At 43.4% G+C, this 18,253-nt stretch overlaps 1 protein-coding gene across 2 annotated transcripts in view; it reads right to left on the bottom strand.

The window, feature by feature from the left end:
- Positions 1-18,253, bottom strand: part of LOC110130503 (calcium release-activated calcium channel protein 1) — a 41,729-nt gene that overhangs the window by 21,908 nt on the left and 1,568 nt on the right. The window contains exon 1 of one of the 2 annotated variants that reach the window (XM_070475233.1): positions 4,002-4,240. The exons of the other annotated variant lie outside the window; for it this stretch is intronic. The gene's annotated coding sequence lies outside the window, so the exon portion shown is untranslated. Of the gene's footprint in view, positions 1-4,001; positions 4,241-18,253 lie in introns of those variants that run through there. 2 annotated transcript variants of the gene reach the window in all.

Genomic DNA, 18,253 nt, shown 5'->3' with positions numbered 1-18,253 from the left:
AAATCTGATGCCCAGCTGAAGAGGAAATCCCTTGCCCCTTCCTGCCCAATAAGGCCATAAAGAATTCCTCACTTTCAGTTTGAAAAAAGAGCATTTTGTCAGAGCCCTTCGTGGATGCTTGCTATTTCCTTCCCCTATCTCTGCCTTACCTCTGACTACTCTTGAGGTTTGAAAGCCCTAAATTAATAGTAATAAAAGAGCCATAATTTCTTGAGCTCCTGACCTTATAGACTTCTATAAGTGCTTCTGTACCTCTAGTGATGGGAAGTACCCTCCTTCTGTAGGGTTTTTTTTTCATTTTTTGGATATGCCATTCAGCATGTGGGATCTTAGTTTTCCCACCAGGGACTGAACCCATGCCCCCTGCATTGGAAGGTGAAGTCTTAACCACTGGACCACCAGGGAGGTTCCCTCTACAGTTATTTTTAATGGTTCAAAAGTTTTCCTTCTATGCATGTGACTCCCTCTAGGTGTCACACAGAATGTGTGAAATCCCTCTGCTGCCCATCCCTGGTGCCAGCTCCACAAGATATCAGGATGGCAGCATTAGTGCGTGATTCAGGGGCTTTGAGAGTCAAAGAATTGGATGACGGAAGGAAGCAGGGGACTGGGTACAAAATTCAGATTTAGGGTTTGTCTTGATCTCAGAATGATTCTCTGCACCCGAAGCTCAGAGACCATGTGCAGGGGAGCCCCTACCCCCACTTTCCTGCCCCTCAGGCCCTGAGCTTTTAGGGCTCACTCTCCTCCCTGATCAGAAGCCATCACTGGGACTGTGTGTTTGTGCTTATGCCTTTTATGGCTAGTGCTTTTTGTGTCCTGGCTAAGAAATCTTTGCTAGCCCCAAGTTCATAAAGATATTCACCTATGTTTTAAAACTTTAAAACACAAGAGTTTTAAAAAATCTTAGAGGGGAAAAAAAAATAAAATAAAAAATCTTAGAGGGTACTTCCCTGATGGCACAGTGGTAAGAATTCACCTGCCAGTGCAGGGACAGGACACAAGTTCAATTCCTGGTCCGGGAAGATCCCACATGCCACAGAGTAGCTAAGCCTGTGTGCCACAGCTACTGAGTCCCTGAGCCCTGAGGTCATGCTCCCCAGCAAGCCACCATGATTAGAAGTCTGGGCAGAGCAGCCCCTGCTCACCTCAACTGTAGAAAGCCAGGGCAAAAGTAACAAAGACCCAGAGTAGCCTAAATAAATAAATAAAAATTATTAAAAAAAAAAAAAAAAAGCCTTGGGACTTCCCTGGTGGTCCAGTGGTTAAGACTGTGCTCCCAATGCAGAGGGCCTGAGTTTGATCCCGGGTCAGAGAACTGGATTCCACATACCACAAGCAAGACCCGGTGCAGCCAAATAAATAAATAAATAAATAAATAAATATATATATATTTAAAAAACCTTAGAGGAACTTCCCTGGTGGTTCAGTGGTTAACTCCATGCTCACAATGCAGGGGGACCAGGTTCAACCCATAGTCGGGGAACTAGAGCCTGCGTGCCAACACTGAAGATCCTGCATGCTGCAATTAGGTCAGCCACAACCAAATAAATATTTTTTTAAAAAAGCTTTAAAAGACAAGACGCAAGTTCCCCATTGAAACACATGGACCATTCTGTCAAAAATCAAACAACTATATGTGAGTGTCTGTTTCTGGATTCTCTATTCTATTCCATTGCTCTATTTTCTAATATGCCAGTATACACTCTCTTGATTGCTGCTGCTGCTGCTAAGTCACTTCAGTCGTGTCTGACTCTTTACCTTTAAAATAAGTGTTGAAGTTAGATAGGTTAAGTCTTTCAACTTTGTCCTACTTTTTCAAAATGGGTTTGGCTATATTAGGTGCTTTACATTCCTCTGTATATTTTGGGGTAGGATGTTGGGATAAAAATTTTGGAATACAAACATGACTTGGAAGTTATCGGAATCTCTCAAATGGGCAGGGTCTTCCTGGAAATCTAGCCTCCTTCATTAGAAAAAGAGGAGCGGGAGTTCCCTGGCTGCCTAGTGGTTAGGACTCAGTACTTTCACTGCCATGGTCCTGGGTTCAATCCCTGGCCTGGGAAATAAGATTCTGCAAGCTTCTCAGAGCCACCAAAAATAGAAAAACAGGACCAACGAGGTCACACTGTAGAGAGACAGCACCTGCATCAAGGACTATTAAGAGTTAAATTATGTCCCTCCCCCCACCCCCAGAAAAGATGTTTAAATTCCAACTCCCAGTACCTCAGAGCATGATCTTATTTAAAAACAGGGTCTTTATAGAGGCAACCAAGTTAAAATGAGGTCATTTAATTACAGTAAGCCCTGATCCAGTATGATGTGTGCTTATAAAAAGAGGAGATTTAGACACACCGAGTCTCAGAGAAAAGATGATATGAAGAGACACAGAGTGAAGATGGCCATCTACAAGCCAGTGAGTGTCTGGGGCTTCTAGAAGCTGGGAGAGAGGCTTGGGTCAGATCTTTCCTTGGAGACTTCAGAGGGATCATGGTCTTCCTGCTATCTTGATTTCAGGCTTTTGGCCTCCTAAAACAGAGGACAATAAATTTCTGTGTTCTTGGCTGTCCAGTTTGTGATAGTTATAGCAGCCCTGTGTGTCTGTATGTGTTAGTCACTCAGTCATGTCCAACTCTTTGCGAACCCGTGGACTGTAGCCCAGCAGGCTCCTCTGTCCATGGGATTCTCCAGGCAAGAATACTGGAGTGGGTTGCCATTTCCTTCTCTAGGGGATCTTCCTGACCTGGGGACTGAACCCAGGTCTCCTGCATTGGAGGCAGATTCTTTACCATCTGAGCCACCATGGAAGCCCTACACTAGGAAAGCTCATATATGAACCCTGGACTGAGTTGAGGAGGGATCTTCAGTCACCCAAGGGACTTGAGTCCTAATAGGTTTATCATGGGGTTGCAAGTGTGTTCAAGATGTCCCCAGAGGGATTTCCCTGCTGGTCCAGTGGCTAGGAATCCATGAACCCAATGCAGGGCACCCAGGTTCAATCCCTGGTGAGTCAACTAGATTCCACATGCTGCAACTAAGATCCAGCAAAGCCAAATAAATTAAAAACAACAACAACAAAAAGATGTCAGCAGAGATTAGAGAAAGTCGCAGACTTTGGGTTTAGGAGCTCCTTGATGTGAATCCTTGCTTTGTCGGTTTATAACTGTATTCCTTTGGGCAAGCAATTCAACCTCTCTGAGCGCCACCTGTCAAATGGAGATAGTGATTAATGGGATTTGGCAGAAAGGGTTGCTATGAGTGTTTCACGAAAGAACATTTGTCTGGCAATTGGCATAATGCTCAATATATGGTGGTTACTATTTTTCATTTTGTGGGATGTCCTGTGCTCAAGGAAAGAGAATTGTCATTCCAAACCAGATGAATTGGCTAGATGGTGACTGTTCACGAAAGGTAGAAAATCAGTGAGAATCCAAGCAGGAAAGCAGACACTAGAATAGGGGGATGTATGCATTCGCTTCCTAGGTAATGGAAGAACCATGGAAGCAGGCAAACAGGGGACGGTGAAGAACCTACAGATTAGCAGCAGCAGGAAGGTCAGCACCACCCCTGGAGTTGGATGGATAGAGGCAGGGGGTGGTGTTTCTGGTACTCAGGAAGGACTGGAATCCCCAGGTAGAAGCTGGACCCACAGTGGCACTGACTGGTGGGAGGTCGAGACACAGGAAATGCCGCTGCTCCTGGAACTATTTCCGGAGACAGAGAGAGGGAGAAAAACCCTGGCTTCTCCCTTCTTCCCGCCCACTAAGCTCCCATCTCTGCTTCCTATTTGTCGATCTATTAAGGAAGTCAGGTCTTTTGGCAGCCTGCAGAGAGGTTGGCCTCCCAGTGATACAGAGCTAAACAGAGAAAGGGCAAGGAATGGATTTGAGGGCAAACAAGGCCAGGCCCAACACTGGGCAACTGGAGTTATATTTACTCTTTAAGTCTCAGATTCATCATCTAGAAAATGAGGATAATGATATGTATGATTATCTACTCACAACATTGCTGTCTTCATGAAACAAGGTATCAACAGTTCCCTGATGGTCCAGTGGCTAAAACTCTGAGCTCCCAATTAAGGGTCCCAGGTTCGGTCCCTGGTCAGGGAACTAGATCCCTCTTGCTGCAACTAAGAGTTTGCATGCTGGGACTTCTCTGGAGGTCCAGTGATTAAGATTTTATCTTCTAGTGCAGGGGGAGTAGGTTCAATTCCTGGTGGGGGAACTAAGATCTCATAGGCCTTGGGGCAAAAAAAAAAAAAAAGAAAGAAAAAAGAAAGATTAAAAAAAAAAAACAAAGAAGCAATATTGTAACAAATTCAATAAAGACAAAACAAATGGTCCACAACAAAAATCTTAAAAAAGAAAAAGTTCGCACATGCCACAATGAAGATGGAAGATCCCATGTGCTGCAACTAAGACCTGGAGGAAACAAATATATATTTTAAAAAATCCCAAGATAACACATACAAACAGTTGAACCCGGAGTCCAGCATATAGTAGGGAGTAGCCTGTAAATGTGAATGAATTGTCTAGTTAAGTGTTTTCTGCTCAGAGGATGAAAGGAAGGAGGAGGACAGAGGTCTGGGAAGACACTCAAGGTAGGAGAGCCATGCTAGTGTTAGTGATATTTTTATCTTGCAGATCTGTCCATCTGTCATCTTTCCATTCTAAGCTGGTGACTGTCAGTCTCCTTTTAGAAACCCTGAGTCAGGGCTCCCCCCACCGAGTTCAGGGTAGAGTCTCCACTCGCCTTCAAACGGACTTCGATCCACTCAATTTTTAGCTGGTGTCTGCCTCCTCCAACTGTTGCCAGACTTTCCGTGCCTCCCCCAGCCTGGGGGCTGAGCCGTTTCCAGGATCTCTTTTTGTATAATTAAAAAGAAAAATAGAACAGCCGATGTTGCCAAACACGTATTTAAAGTGACACCCTGGGTTCAGGGAGTGAAAAATAAAAACGTTTAAGGTTTAGATTAAAAGTCTCCATGCCCAGCTGTCTCCTGACCTTGGAATTTCTCCTCAGCCTGGCCGCCTTTAATCCTCTGCCCTGGTTTGTAAAAGCCTTTTAGACTGAGGGCATTTATTTCCCAGAGAACTATTCCAGCCTAATCACATAAAAATGCCCAGCATCCCAGGAACAGACTGTCAAGTGCAATGCGGTTCTGTGGTTCTCTCCAGAGGCCCTAGAGAAGGGGAAACTGGGGTGCTGCTTACCCTAGGAGTCACCCCTGGGTCCTTGCTTCCCCTTACTGTGCCCTTTTCCTACCACATCTAATCCATTAGGAAACCCACATTTTCTTAAAATCTCAGCTCTTGTGGCCAGCATCGCCTCTTCCATCTTAACCAGGCTACCATCATAGCCTGCCGAGAGGTCTGCAGTAAACTGCTCTCTAATGTCTCTGCTTTTAAAGCCATTCTATAACAGCAACTAGCAAAAAGTTTTTTAAAACAAATCTGAGAGCCTTCTCTGGTGGTCCAGTGTTGAAGATTTTGCCTTCCACTGCAGGGGCTGTGGGGTTCAATTCCTGATTTGCGAACTAAGATCCCACATCTGTGCAGCAAAGAAAAAGAAAAAAAAAAGCATTTGAGTGATGATGGAATGCAAGGCAATGTACATTTATCAAACATCTACTGTATACCAGCTGCCCCAAATCAGTGCCTGTGTACACAGTAGTTCAATAAATGCCTGTATCAATGAATGCCCTCAAGGAGCCCCCAGTCTTCCTGCTAAAATGCCTATAAATAACTAACTCTAACATGGAAAGGTAAGGCTATTATGTGAGTGTGTTCAGAGTGCAAAGGGGTCCCCTTATCACCTTGTACTTGTGGGTACCTTTACCAGTCTTATCGTCTCGCCTGGGAACTAGCTTTTTGAAGGTCAGGTGGACTCACCCGTCACTCACTTGCCTGTCCATCTCCTGGGCACCCAGGAAGGACTGTGCCTGTACTATGTGCTCAGTCATTGCCTCTTGTCTGATTACTGCTGATTCCCTACTGGCAGTTGTTCCTTCATTCAGACCCTGAGCAAGAGGGCAGCAGCTGGGTCCTAACTCTGGTGCTGCCGGCAGTGAGCTGGAGGCCCCTGACAGGTGACCCACCCTTCTATTTGGCCTGACTTTTCCAGTTATCAGTGAAGGATTTGGTCTCCTTCCTTGGTATAACTCCTTGCATGGACTACTATATAAATCTGTTCTTACAAAAGTTAAGACAATGGGAAGAAATTGTTAAAGATTCAAATCCTCACCATGGTTGCAACGCTTTGCCTGATCTGCCACTTTCCATCCCTCCTTCCTTCCCTTTTATTTATTTTTAAAATAGGGGTTAAATATATATAAAATTTACCAATCATTTTAAAGCATATAGTTCTGTGACATTAAGTACATTCACATTTATGCCCCCCTCATCGACATCCTTCTCTTCTTTTTAGATTATAATTTCAGACATCAATATTGGGACTTCCGTGGTGGTTCAGTGGTTAAGAGGCCAAGCTCCTAATGAAGGGGGCCTGAGTTCAGTCCCTGGTCAGGGGACTAGATCCCCCATGCTGCAATTAAAGATCCCACATGCTGCAAATAAAAAAATTTATCTGGCACAGCCAAATAAATAAAATGTTATTAAAAATAAGTCACTATTTTCTCATCATCTTTTATTGGGATCTTACATTTAATGATTGGTTCATTTAGGACATTTATAATATACAAAGATAGCTTTTATAACATACCAATTATTTTGGTAAGAAATAGTTAATATGGGACTTGCCTGGTGGTTCAGTGGTCAAGACTCCCTACGTAGAGGGCCTGGGTTCGACTCCTAGTCAGGGAATTAGATCCCAGGTGCTGCAAATAAGAATCAGCACAGCCAAATAAATAAATTCTTTTTAAAAAACTGTGCAGTCTACTACAGTTGGAACAATACAAAGATTGGCATGGCCCCTACACAAGGATGACACAACATGCATATCTGTGAAGTGTACCATTAACAAAGGAGAGAAAGAAAAAAAAAACAATACCAGCAAAAAGAACCCTAACATTACCAGCATTTCTCTTTGAAATTCTCATTCGGCCCAGTCTCCTCCTCCTTCTTCCCCAGAAGTAACTACTTTCCTCAGTTTGGCCTTTATCCTTTATGTGTTCCATTGCTTTTCTATATATTGTTTACTTTGGCCCATTTCTGAAATTTATACAAAGTTCAGAACTTTAGCCTGTGCCTACTTCTGCAACTTGTCATGTGATTCAATATTTTCTGGTCAGAGTCATCTTGTAGACACAAGGAACGCTCGAGGCCATTTTTTTTCACTGCTGCATTGAGTCCAGCTTACAAGATGCAGGCCACAGGCTTCTTCAGAGCCCTTAACCTCCCATCTTGGGTGATTTCCTTTCGCTACCTTTTTCATCCTAACCATTGATTACCACATTGACTGATTTTGTGTGGGCTCTGGCCAAACAGCCTCTATCTGGGGCTTTCCTGTGTGATATTGAGGGCCACCTAGGTGCTCACATATGGGTAATACTGAAGAAGGAGGGTGTTTACACCCCAGTGGGGCAAACCTTTGATCAGGAGCTAGAAGATAACTCCTCTGCCTTCTTCCTCTCCCCAGAACTGTCCTGAGTTGCCATGGTAACTATGGCCTCTCCTTGGTACCCTCGCTTGACTCTTTCCCTGCCTCACTCCCACTTTTCTGCACTCTTTCTCCTTGGGAATGCACTCCCCAACAAAGTAGTCCTGCAGACTTTTGATTCAGACTCTTGTTTATTGAGGAACCCAAGAAAGACATACCTGCAACGTGTCCACTCCCCTGTTTATGAACATGAGTTGTTCCAAGTTTTCCGAGATTGCCTACAATGCGGCTGAGGTTATCATCCTTGGTCATACTTCCTGGTGCACTTGTGTCCGTTTCCCTAGAATCTTCCTAGCACAGAACTGCGGGATCATAGGCTACCTACTCCTTCAGTTTTGTCAGATATTGCCCAGTTAGTTTTTTTTTTTTTTCCCCAAAGATTTTTATTTATTTGGCTGTGCCGGGTCTTAGTTGAGGCATGTGATATCTTAGTTTCCTCACCAGGGATCAAACCCGGGCCCCATGCAATGGGAGCTCAGAGTCTTAGCCACTGGACCACCAGGAAAGCTCCTCAATTAGTTCTTGAAGTGCCTACTCATTTTTCCAGTTTATTTCATCCCTAACCCCCATCCTCAGCTCATTACATTTGGGTCATACGGGCCTTTTTTCAGTTCCTTTACCATATGTACTCCCCCATCACGAGGACTTCACATCTGCTATTTTTCTCTGCTGAGAACACTTCCCCCACAGTCTAACTCTTGCCTCAGAGCTCAATTCTGTGCCTCACTTCCTTGGACCAGCTCCCTAACTTCCTTCTCAACCCCAAGCTAGGTCAACCCCCTCCTCCCCCCACCCATGTTATACATCTCAAGCCTCATATACTTCTCTGCTGTGACCCACTTATCAGTTGTGATGTTCCCTCTGTCTGCGCAACTGTTGGTACAATCTCCCTTTTGCTAAGTTTCACTAGTCTGAAAGTCATGACCACCATGTTTATTTCAGCTCACTACTCTAGCTCCAGCACCCAACACCATACCCGGCACACACTAAGCAATCGATATTACTGTTTTTTTTTTCTTTCTTGAATATTTATGTACTCATTTGGCTGCGCTGGGTCTTGGTTGCAGCACTCAAGATCTTTAGCTGTGGCACGTGGGATCTAGTTCCCTAATCAGGGATTGAACCTGGGCTCCCTGCATTGGCAGCACTGTCTTAGCCACTGGACCACCAGGTAAGTTCTGATTATTATTCTAATAGATATTCTTTGTTCTCACTCATGTTGGAGCTCAGTGTGGAAAAGTTTCAGCATGTTTTAACATTATTTGCCATCTACTGGGAGCCAATATCAGGGCACACTAAGCAAAATCCCATTCCTTGAGCAACTAAAGTCTAATAAACATTAACTGAACTTTCTGGACCCTTACCTATTTTAAGTGCTTCGGAGCTAAGTACTTAGAACTATTTAATTGGCTCAGAAGTCATTTCCAGTCTGAATGTTACTATAATGAGTAATGATGACTTTTTTTTTGGCTGTGCTGGGTCTTTGTTGCTGTGCGTGCGCTTTCTCTAGTTGTGGAGGGTAGGGACTGCTCTTGGTTGTGGTACTTGGGCTTCTCATTGTGGTGGTTTCTCTTATTGCTGAGCACAGGCTCTAGGGCGCACTTAGGCTCAGCAGTTGCGGCTCTTGGGCTTAGTTGCCCTGAAGCATGTGGAATCTTCCCCAGGGATCAAACCCATGTTCCCTGCATTGGCAGGCAACTTCTTAACCACTATACCACTAGGTAAGTCCCTGATGACCATTGTTTATCGAGCACTTACTATGTACCCCGCACTAAGTGCTTTGCATTTACCATCTTATCCTATCCTCACAGCATACAAGGGAGGTAGTAGTATTGCCTCTATTTCACAGATGAGGAAACTGAGCTTAAGAAGGTGAAATCACTTGTTTCAGGTCACACATTTAGTAAATGGTGTGGACAGGATTTCTCAGCCAGAGCACCTAACCTCCTACTGTGATTTTAAAACTTCCCCTGTTCCAACTACACTGCTTTCAATTAGATTCCAGAGACTGAGTTCTTAATCACAATGATAATTAATGATCGATACCACTATAGGGCATTTATTGACAACTAATCATTTTATATCCCTCTATTCATTTATTCAACAAATACTGAGAACTTACAACAGGCCAAGCTCTATTTGCAGGGCTGGGAGTACAGAGGAAAATGAAACAATAAAACCCTTGCCTTGCAGAATTTACATCCTAGAGGGAGGAGAAAAAAATGAAACAAAATAAAGAAATAAACTATGTGATAGAAATGATCAGTGCTACAGAGCATATGAAAGCAGAATAATGAAATAGAGAGTGTTACGACAGTATTTCCATGATCTCATCTCATACCCTCAACGATCTATTATTCTTCCCATTGTACAAGTCATAATGAGATTCAGAGAGGTGAAGTCACTTTCCCCAAAGGCACACAGCTCATAGGTTAAGTCAGAATTCTGGAAAAACATAGGAACCCATCCTGTACTTTTTACTGTGCACCTACCCACCTTTGTTGGAGACAAAAGGAGCATCAAACTTTCTTCTTCTTCCTCTTCTTCTTTTGCTTCATGGGGGATTTTCCTGGTGGCATGTGAAACCATTTAGTGACAGCATGTGAATCTCAAACCCAGGCCCCTTGCATTGGGAGCAAGGAGTCTTAGCCACTGGACCATCAGGGAGGTCCCAGGAGCATCAAACTTTCTTCCAAGAGTTTAAGGTCTGGCAGGTCAGTAAGTTGGGCCAGGTGAGTGGAGGACTCACAAAGCAGTCAGTACTCAAGTGTCTATGCCTTACCCAGGGCAGACGTGATTGCTTATGGGAGCTGCTGATGCTGAGACTGAAGTCAAGGCTCAGCCTGACGAATCGATTTTAGAAATCAGGAGCAGAAGACCCAGGCTGCCTAGCTCTTTGGGGGGCTGTTGGTGACTCAAAGACCCATCAGCCCTGCCCCCACAGCTGGTTCTGTGCCCTGCCCCCTTTTGCCCCAGGTCTCCAGCCTCCAGGCCATCAAGAGATCTAGAAAGTGGCTAGTGACAGAGTGCTACCACACCCTTCCCAAGCCACACTCATATGCAAATAGGCCTCCTCTCCCAGCATTATTAGCTTGAGGGGCCTTCCAGATAGCCGGTGAGGGTCTGGGGCCTGGGGCGGGATACCAGTTTGCAGGCCTCAGCGGCCCGGGTGTTGTTGTAGCTAGTCCTCTGTCTCTAGGTGGCCCTGTGACTCAGTCTCTGCCCAGCAGATGTCATGAACCCTGAGCCTGGGAGGCAGTCTGGAATACAGAAGAGAGCGTGGGTTTTGGAGCTAGAAAAGCGTACAGAGCACTGTCTCCCCCAGGCCACAGCCTTGTTTGTTACACTTCAAGAGGGTCTCTTAGAGCCCCTGCATTTTCTTCAAAGAGGTACACCTTAAGGTTTAGTTGCTCAAGCTATAAACAGACATATTGTGGAATTTGCAGAATTCATTCATTCAACGAACATTTGGTGGGTATATTTTATGAGGGCTGAGGATAAGCTGCGAGTAAGACCAAGGTCAGTCTCAGCGACTTCCTTCTTTTTTGGGGGTGGGGGTGGGTTATAAAATTTATTACAAGTTATTAGACTGCTAAATTAGATAAAAAAAACTGGTGACTGTACAACAGGGTCATAAACCCATAACCTTTGGGTTTCACTAGGCAGACATTATTTGCATTTCTTTATTTTTCTATTGGAGTATAGCTAGATTCTGCTACACAGCAAAGTGAATCAGTTATATATATACACATATGCATGGGTGCTCAGTTGCTTTAGTCACGTCCTACTCTTTGCAACCCTATAGACTGTAGCCCACCAGGTTCCTCTGTCCGTGGGATTCTCCAGGCAAGAATACTGGAATGGGTTGCCATCTTCTCCAGGGGATCTTCCTGACCCACGGATCGAACCCATGTCTGCATTGGCAGGCTGACTCTTTACCTTTGAGGCACCAGGGAAGCCCATACATATACATATATGCACACTTTTTTGGATTTCCTTCCCATTTAGGTCACCACAGAGTACTAAGTAAAGTTCCCTGTGCTATTACAGAAGGTTCTCATTAAGAGACTCATTAAGAGACAGACAGTAGACCATTAATGCATAAGCAGTATATTATAATCGTGAGAAGTGTTCTGGATGAGAAAGGGTTTGTGTTTAGGTAAACTGGGCCAACTCACCTGCTCTCAGTTTGCAACTGGCGAGATTTCTCTCTCCAGGCTGAGGCTAAGAGCCAATGGTCTTGTTTCAGACCATCCTAACTAACGTCACTGGCATGAAAGACCTGCTTTCAGCCGTGAACATGACTTCCCTGGTGGCGGTAGTGGTAAATAACGTGTTTGCCAATGCAGAAGACTTAAGAGACGAGGGTTCAAAATGCCTGGGTGGGGAAGAGCCCCTGAAGTAGGAAGTGGCAACCCGCTCCAGTATTCTCTGGAAAATTCCAGGGACAGAGGAGCCTGGCAGGGCCACAATCCATGGAGTTGCAAACGAGCTGGACCAGACTGGGCACAGCACAGGAGCAATGAATGGGTGTTGCTGGGTGAGGAGGAGTGTTTCCTATAAAGTCCACGCTGTGGACGAATCTAGGAGGCACTCAGTGAAGAACTGGTGAATTACTGAATGCCATTTCAAGTGGCATACTATGGATCACTGGGAAAAGAGAAGATCTTAGCACTTTCATTCCTAGCTTTCTGGAAGAGGAGGAATTTGGGGACTTGGAGAGGCATGTAAGGGATGCTGGACTTCCATTAAACACTATTTTAGAGTAGGTGCTGGCACTGTGCTACCTTTAAGATACATCAATGAAAGAGGGAAGAGAAGCCATCCAGTCTGATTTCAGGAGAATAAATAAGAACTATTATATTACAAATAAGAGGAGTGCTGCCAGGAGTGTTCTGAGCAGGGGGACCGGAATATGCAAAGGCCTGGAGGAGAGAAAGCAGGTTTATTCAAAGAATCCAAAGTAGTTTGGTGTATTCAGACTTTGAAGGAGACCTATTGGGGAGGGAAAGAATGTTGGAGAGAAAACCAGGGTCTTCATCTCAGGCTGCCTTCCTCCTGGGGGAAAACTAAATTTCTTCTTTTTTTAAAAAAAGTCTTTATTTGGCTGCATTGGGTCTTAGTTGCGGCACACAGGATCTTCACTGGGGCCTGTGGAATCCTTTCAGTTGTAGCATGCAAGGTCTAGTTCCCTGACCAGGGATGGAATCCTGGCCCCCTACATTGGTAGCAGAGAATCTTAGCCACTGGACCACTAGGGAAGTCCCCAAACTAAATTTCTTGATTCCACAACGAGTTAGGGTTATTAAGTCCAGGTGGTTGCCTTCATTTTAATGAAGACACACTGTTTACTGACCACTCTGTTCCAGAATACTGGCTCATTCAATCATCATATGAACTCTTCAACGTTTGGTATCATGAGTCCCCCTCACCCCCACTTTACAGATGGGATAACCGAGGCTCAGTTTGGGTCCTTGGTCCAAGTCATGTAGCTCATGACATTTGGGAATTTAGAATGTTCCTTTATGTAAATGCTTCCATTCTAGAAGTTTTTTTTTTTTTTTACCCCTACATGAGGTAACGCATGTAAAAGCTTTTTTTGGTAATAGAGCCATGTAAACATGAAGCATTATTATTAGTTTTGCTGGATTTCTGACTCCATCCAGTTCAGCCTGCAGCATTCAAGGAGCCCAGGAAGGGGCAGTAAATGAAAACCAAAAGGCCCAATGGTCTCTCTTAAAATTCCCCCTCATCTATTCTGGTTCCCTCTCTGGGGCACCTCCAGTTATTATCATCAGCTAGAGTTTGTTTCTCATAAGTTACAAGACGTGGGAGGTTAAAAAAAAAAATCAGCAGCATCAACAACTACAAAAAACCACACAGCAGCTTGAACACAAAAAGAATTTGAATTTTGAACAAAGGGCAGGGTGAGACCCTAAGTAAATGCTGACACATCCTCTCTCCAGCTGTGAACTGGGGGTCTGAGAGCTGCTGCAAAGGTCATCTGTCTCTACATCTTTGGGCAGGAAATGCAATTCAATCCTCTCAATGACTGATTGCTCTGTAAGATTAATGGAATCTCTTCAACTCTGGTCTCTGTTCTGACAGCACAAAAAGTGAATCAAACTCCTCTCTCTTCCCTTCTCCTCTTACTAAGCAAGGTCAGCTGATTCCACACTTTAAAAGTTCAAAACTTTTCTCCAGAAAATTTGTCCCCGGGTGTTCCTCTGCAGGGTGAAACTCTTTCTTCTGGGGTGAGAACCAAAGGTGGAGCTTGAAGGCCTGGGGAACCTTTCTAAGCTTTTCATCTGTCCTTGCTTCATCTTTCAAAATAAAATGAATGTAAAGGGCATGATAGTCCCTGAAAGGGTTAACTGCCATCCCGGCGGTCCAGCCCTCTGCGATTGGCAGCCAATGACAATTTAGCATGATGAAGTAATGCCAGAATTTTGATTTCCATTGGTTAACATGCTTGTCCATAAATCCAAAGATGCAAGTTTTGAAAGTATCTTTGAACTTTTATGACTCTCTTCCTGGAGTTAACCCCTTGATGAACTCACCTGTTATTTCCAAGTTTCCCTCCAATCTTCAGAAAGGAAGAGATGTTATAATACGTAGAACTCTAGGCACAAACCTGTCTTCCTCAAAGGATCAAAGCCTGACACTCAGGCCATGTGTAATTTGGCCATGGTTTTTCTTACTCAGATATTGCAATCCACAAGGACTGAGGAGCCAAATAAAACCCCAAACAAACACAAGTCTCTGGGAACTACAATCACTTTAACTGTAATAGTGTGGTCTGTTGTCCCAGAGTACTTACTAAATTGCAAAAGTGACCCAAAATATGACCAAACTCTAAGGTTTGGCAAATGGAGATGCTAGATACACAAGTTCTTCCTATATTTATTTATATTTATTTTCTATGCCTTTATGTTTGAAATATCTGATAAATTTAACAGGGCACAATGGTTTTTAAAAATGCAAATAATTAAGTGTAGTCTCTATATAACCCCTAAAAACTTTGTCCTCTCCTCAAAAGTGATCAAACAATGAATGGTTTGTTGTTCTATTCAAGCCTTTTTCTTTCTTTGTTTCTCTCTTTTGCATGTCTATACATTACAGTTTGTTTTAACATAAATGGGATCATTACAGGTTATTCTGTGACTTATGTTTCTTAACCAATCTTGAATTTTTCTGTATCATATGATTCAGATTTATCTCATCCTTAAATAATATTTTAGAATGAGGCAGTTCTACAGATAGTATATGGAAAGAACTCCAAGATTATATTAAGTGAAAAAGGAAGGGTAAGGACAGTGTGTATATTTGTGTGACACAATAATAAAAGAAAATATATGTAGAGGTTTTGTAACAGCATAAACCATTTCTGGGAGGATACCCAAGAGACTTACTAAGTTTTCTGGGGGTGGGAGTGTGGAGAGGAGAAACTAGGAGTGGGAGAGAAAGAAAGCAATTTTAAAACAATTTTTAGAAAGTGGAACATTTCATAAATACAGTAGAATTTATCAGGTGTCTTCCACCTAGATTAAGAAACAGAAAATCACTATTACCTTTCACTGTTCACATTCCCTAGCCCATAGCAAGTTCCTTCCTGCATTTTCTGTTCATCACTCCTTGGCTTTTACTTACGCTTTACCACTTAGGAATGTATAACTAAATAATATTCATTTGGCTTAGATTTGCCTGATTCTGAAACTCATAGGCTCGAAAATCACAAATAAAGTGAAATTCAATTTTGAGTAGGTAATACATACAATTTTACACTATGCATAGTAAAAATTCAAAAGATAACACAACATATAAAATGAAATCTATAAGGTTCAAAATCAAGCAACATGAACGCTTATATATGGTAAAGATTTCACAATGTACCAAGGAAAAAGTATTTTTGTCTTTTCCAGCTCTTTTCCCCATTTAAAAGTTGTATTTCTTTCCAAAGAAAATTTCGTGCATATAAAAAATGTAGATATAGATATATTATTTTTGGTTTACATAAGTGGTCATCACAGTTTGGTATTATTCTACACCTTGTTTTGTTTTAATGTAAGGATATCATGAAATCATTTTACATCAGTATCTATAGAGTTTGTTATTGTTTGGTTGCTAAATCGTATCCAGCTCTTTTTGGGACCCCATGGACTGTAGCCCACTAGGCTCCTCTGGCCATGAGATTTCCCAGGCAAAAATACTGAAGTTGGTTGTCATTTCCTTCTCCAGGGGATCTTCCCGACCCAGGGATTGAATGCACATCTCTTGCATTCTTTATCACTGAGCCAGGGAAGCCCTATATACATAATATATATGTATGCGCATATATATATATATATATATACATATATAGAGCTACCTTGTTCTTTCTAATGATTTGATAGCATTTCCTTGGGCATACAAACTGTCCAAGAATTATTTAATCAGTTCCCCAACCAACTTTCAGATCATTTTTAATCTTTTCCTGTTACAAACAGGGCTACAATGCATTGCATCTTTGTGTTTGAGTCTGACTATCAGATATATATCAGGAAGTAGTCATCCATTTCTAAGACTTCCTGCTCTGTCACCAGTCATCTGTACCTGAGAAGTTTATTCGTCAGATCTGGGCAGGTGGGAAAATTTTATATCTTGCTGGCATCCCCAGGTGCCTAAGGTGCCATGCTCTTAGCAGGCACACAGAGTGGGTGGTTTAAGCACTAACACTCTATTCACGTTGCACAGATGGCTCCTTCTAGAAAACCTTTGTAGATATTTCTGACCTCCTTCCCCGCAAGACAAATTCTGGCTTGTACTCTAAGGTTGCACTGTCCAGTAAGAGAGATACTATATATAGTTATTTAAATTTAATTAAAATTAAATAAAATTCAGCATTTAGTTCTTTAATCCCACTATTCACATTTCATTCTGAAATTTGGGGAACTGATTAAATAATTCTTGGGCAGTGCTTAACAGCCACATGTGGCTAGAGGCTCCTCTGTTAGCACAGACATAGAACATTTCCATCTTTTTGTTCTATGGGGCCGCCCTGCAGGAAAGACTAGATGGAAGCCTCTGGGCTCTGGATTCCTACCGGCCCAGGATTCAAAACCTGTCTTTGCTATTTCGCAGCCCTAAATTGTGGGCAAGTGACTTGACCTCTCTTTGAGTCTCAGCTATAGCGGGCAATTACAGACCCTCTCTCAGAGAACTTTGATGAGAATTCCAAGAGATAGCAAAATGTGAGAGCCTTTGCTCAAAGACAGAGTAAGCTCTCAAAAACCAGGAGCTATTATAATGATACATGAATATGACAGCTTCAGTTTCTAACAGTGTGAAAAATCCTAGATTCTGGGGGTTCCATCCAGTATCAGTCCTTCCTGACTTGTTTGGGAAGCTGGCAGCCTACCCCTTGCCCAGTCTGGAGGAAGAGGCTACAATCGGAGCTGATTTTTCCATCCTCGAAGTCTTTAGAGCACGGAGCTGCTCAATCAACCTATGATGAATGAAGAAATGAATGAATGGGGCCAACACAGCCAGGATCTGACTGGGCCTTTTGTAAGAATGAGCAAGAAGGTCCAAAGTCATTATTATTTTGTTTCAAATACAACTGGCCTGGTCCTTTTTTTCCTGCAAGATAAAAACAAAACAAAACCAAACAAAAACCCTCTCCTGGGGAATCACCTTAAGCTTCCCTTCCCTCTCTCACCTATAGTCCACTCCTCTGGGACAATTAGCCAGGGAAGGAGCTCAAGGGTCTTGGCCCTTCCCCCTTTGGCCCAACATAACCTCCTCCCCCCACTTTGACCAAATGCCTGAAATTCTTTCAACAGGAGGACAAAGCCTTTCATCTGCCAATTACTGATAAAGGGAAAATGCAAATATTGCTAAGGAAGGTGATCCATCAAGGGCCCAACATTTATGGAATGACCACTTAGGACCAGGCGGCAGGGTAGGCACTCTGGGGGCGTCAAAGGGGAACAAACCCCTGGCTGGCCCATTCTTTTCTCTGGTCTGTGGTTTCCTGGCAGTTTGTAAAGGGACGGGATTAAATTAGGCGACTACTCAACCCCTTCCCACAGGCCAGGAACCCCCCATCTGGGTGATATATGGACTTAACTGTTTTTACACTAAGGTGTCTGCCATCAGGTCTTCTCTTGACACCAGCTTTTGGGGATACCATGAGACCGACCACATGGGGAGACAGAAAGGTCTTCGTGAGGAAAGGAGAATTAAGACTAAGTGATTTGCTTCACACTTTCTGCTTTACTGCACTTAACTCATGACCTTCCAGCCCACTGCATGGTCAGGGAAGATCCCACTGGAGATGGAAGTGGCAAACCCATTCCAGTATTCTTGCCTGAAAAATCCCCATGGACGGAGGAGCCTGGCGGGCTACAGTCCATGGGGTCGCAAAGAGTTGGACATGACTGAGTGACTTCACTTCACTTCTTCATCTCATTATGTGGGGGCGGTTAAGAGGGTCAGTATCCAAATGTGGATGTGATGGCAGAGGCAGGCTCCAGTTTGAGCCCCAGCAACCCCATTTATCAGCTGTGTGATCTTGGGGGATTGGTTTCCCCTTTCTGAATCGCACTTTCCTTATTTGCAAAACTATTTACCTTAAAGGGTTCTTGAGTGAAAGAAG

Source organism: Odocoileus virginianus, chromosome 12, assembly GCF_023699985.2.
Source record: "Odocoileus virginianus isolate 20LAN1187 ecotype Illinois chromosome 12, Ovbor_1.2, whole genome shotgun sequence".
Taxonomy (NCBI): domain Eukaryota; kingdom Metazoa; phylum Chordata; class Mammalia; order Artiodactyla; family Cervidae; genus Odocoileus; species Odocoileus virginianus.
The sequence above is the reverse complement of the archived record's forward strand: the minus strand, read 5'-3'. Positions and strand labels throughout refer to the sequence as shown.